We start from the raw sequence: 3,545 nt of genomic DNA, 5'->3' as shown, positions 1-3,545 counted from the left end.
AATCGGCTTTCACACCGAAATCGTTTTTATCGTTCGAACGTGTTTTATCGTTGAAATATTTTCGTTGCACTAATTCACCCCCCCTCTTAGTGCTCTTGATCCTAACAATTGGTATCTGAGCCTGGTATTTCTCATTTCGGATTTACACTCGAGAGAAATGACTCTTCATGGCTTTCAAGAAGGCTTATCGATTTTTTGTCCACCGTTGTTTAACGGATTGGACTACACTTATTGGAAAACTCGAATGAGAGTTTTCTTGATTTCTATGAATTTCGATTTATGGAATATCGTTGAAAACAGTTTTCAACTTCCCTCTAAACCGATGAACGAATGGTCGGATTTGGAGAAGAAGTATTTTTCTTTAAACGCAAAGGCTATGAATGCCTTATTTTATGCTTTGGAAAAAAATGAGTTCAATCGGATTTCTACATGCGAAACGGCTTTTGACATTTGACGAACACTTGAAATCACGCACGAGGGAACTAGTAGAGTCAAAGACTCGAAAGTTAATATTTTATTGCATGATTTTGAGCTTTTTCGAATGCAACCAAGCGAGACTATAGGCGACATGCACACCCGTTTCACGGATGTCGTCAATAGTTTAAGAGCTCTTGAAAAATATTTTTTGGATTTTGAACTCATAAACAAGATTTTGCGTTCTCTTTCTAAGAAGTGAGATTCAAAAGTAACTGCAATACAAGAAGCTAAAAACCTAAACAACTTACCACTTGAAGAACTAATTGGTTTGTTGATGACATATGAAATGGTGCACAATGCACATGATGAACATGATGAACAAAATCACCTTCCAAAGAACAGGAAGGATTTGGAACTCCAGACAAATGAATACCACTTAGCGATGACTCAAGTGATGAGGACAATGATGAACTTGAACTTCGAACACTAAATCTTAATAAGTTTATTAAACAAAAATCTAAAATAAACAATAAACTTGAACGAAGGAAGAGGCCAAAAAAGAAGAACACAAAGTGGGATGAATCGAGCTCCTCTAAAGACGAGGAGAAAATCAAGAAAGACGAGGTGGCAAACTACGCCTTAACCATTTTCAATGATGAGGTAATCGAAATCCCCCTAATTTTTTTTGAAATTATTTGATGCTTTCATGATGTATTTTCTTTTTTAGTTTAGAATTAATGTTTAAAAAAATATTATAATCATGCTAGTAAATGATAATATTGCATATTTTATGATAAACAAACAAAATGATTTTGATTGAAAATATGAAATAATAATCATGTTGATGTCCATTGTTATTTCTCGATTTTGAGTATATTAAATCATGTTTAATTTGAAGTTATGATTAATGAGTATATATTTTTGAAATTATGTATGATGATTCTTGATAATTATGGATTATCGATTTTCATGATAATAATAGTGGCTTTAAAAATTGATGCATGTTTTGATTTGACATAAATGAAAAGGCATGCTAACATGAAATCGATCACTTAAGATGAAACATTTAAAAAAGGGGGAAAAATATATTATCAACGAAATCATGAATCTATTTATGTTATAAATTTTGTGAGCCATAAAAATGATTTTGATGATTTAAATTTGAAATGAGTTTTATCAAAATCATGATCATGATTTGTCAAATTGAATGAATTGAAAATGAATGATGATTTTTCTCTTGAATGATTGTGACCTGTATTCCTTGTATTCATGATATGATTTTTATGCAACTCTTTATATTCATGAAAGGTTTATCTCATCACCCAATTATTTTCTTCTTAATATTCCTTATGTGATGATATGAATACATAAAATATTTATTAATTTATTTTGATGTATACAAATGAAAAGTTATGATCATACATGGTAGGATATAATTTAACAAAATTGATACCATCATGATATGAAACATTTATGATTTGCAATGATGCACGCAATACTTGAGCTTTTTAATTATGATGTGATGTATTGCATATGATGTGAATCATGATTTAAAATGCTATGAGTTGTTGCTAAAATGAAGTATTATAAATGTTGATTTAATGTCATGAATGCTCTAAATGATGAATGTTTGGTATCATGATCAAAATGAAGTGATAAATACTTAAAAAATATTGATTTAATGTTCGGTATCATGAGCACTTTATTATCATACATGAAAATAGTGATAAATACTTTGAAAATAAATGTTTGTATCATGTTAGATGGTTTGACATATTGTGCATGATAAGCTACAAAAGATGATTGAAACAATGATTGAAATAATAGGAATGATGATTTGGAATCATATAATAATGAGTTTATATGTTTTAAAACTATATATGATGATAATGATGCATGCAATGATGAAATATTCATGATAAAATAATTGTTTTGACATTCAAGACTTGAATTTTCATCAATACTATTTACCTTTGTCAAAATTTAGAAATTAACATAAAGGGTCTTCCCTTCTTTTTGACAATGACAAAGGGGGAGCAAAACATGCTTGAAAGCTAATTTGCTAGCTCATATAATTCAAAAAAAAGGAGAAAGAAAATAATTACACTTCTCAAAAGAAAAGGAAATGCCTTCTTGAACATCTCAAAATTACTAGCTTGCGTGTCTTAAAATTGTAAACTTGCCATCGTACTATCATGATAATGAGCATGCCTTACCTTCATGATTGTAATTGAATATCTATAGCAAAACCTTATCCGAATGCATGAAAGTGTTAGTTTCATTTTCGGATTCTCTTAACTATTGGTATCCTAACAATTGGATTTTCGAATTATCCTCTTCCAGACTTAATAAGCATATGTTATAACAAGTTTAATTCATATCATTGATTTTTGACATATGGAATCAACTAGCAAATACATCTCTCATACACTTATTATGTGAACAATATTTTGTTTTGAGAAATGGATTTGATGAAATGATTCCTGCTTATAAATTCCTTCTTGAAAAAGGAAGTCATTTTTACGCACAAGGATTTGATTCACATACATATCTTGATACTTGTAAAAATGAAGCATGCTTTAATATCTTATCAATTTTAACTTCATTCGAGTAAGCTTAGAAATAGCTTTCCTCCTTCTTGTAAAAAGAAAATAACAAATAAAATGGAAGAAGTTTTCAAAGCTATCTCCATGTCATGTTTTCCTTGAGATGTTTAAATATTTGGTATCTTATCACTCTTTGTTGAAAAATGACATGAACCTGCTTATGGCATCGCGCTTATATTTAAAATTTGCTTATATCGTTCTCCTTTTTGTTGATGACAAAGGGGGAGAAATATATGAATTGATGCTATGAACACTAATGCTATGATTATGCCATGCTAGCATCATCAAGAGATATGAATTAATATGATTGCCATATTTGTAATGCTTGCATCATCAAGAGATATATGAATTGATGCTACGATTGCCAAATTTGCATTATGCCATGTTTGCATCATGCGTTAAGATATCAAGAACTTGTATCATAATTTTACACGTTGATATCTTACCATGTGATGAAATGCTACAATTGATAAACACTTGAAATGTTTGAGTTATAATATCAAAAGCTTACATCACAATTTT

This window comes from Musa acuminata, chromosome BXJ2-8, assembly GCF_036884655.1.
Source record: "Musa acuminata AAA Group cultivar baxijiao chromosome BXJ2-8, Cavendish_Baxijiao_AAA, whole genome shotgun sequence".
Classification (NCBI taxonomy): domain Eukaryota; kingdom Viridiplantae; phylum Streptophyta; class Magnoliopsida; order Zingiberales; family Musaceae; genus Musa; species Musa acuminata.
Note: the sequence above shows the minus strand (reverse complement) of the source record.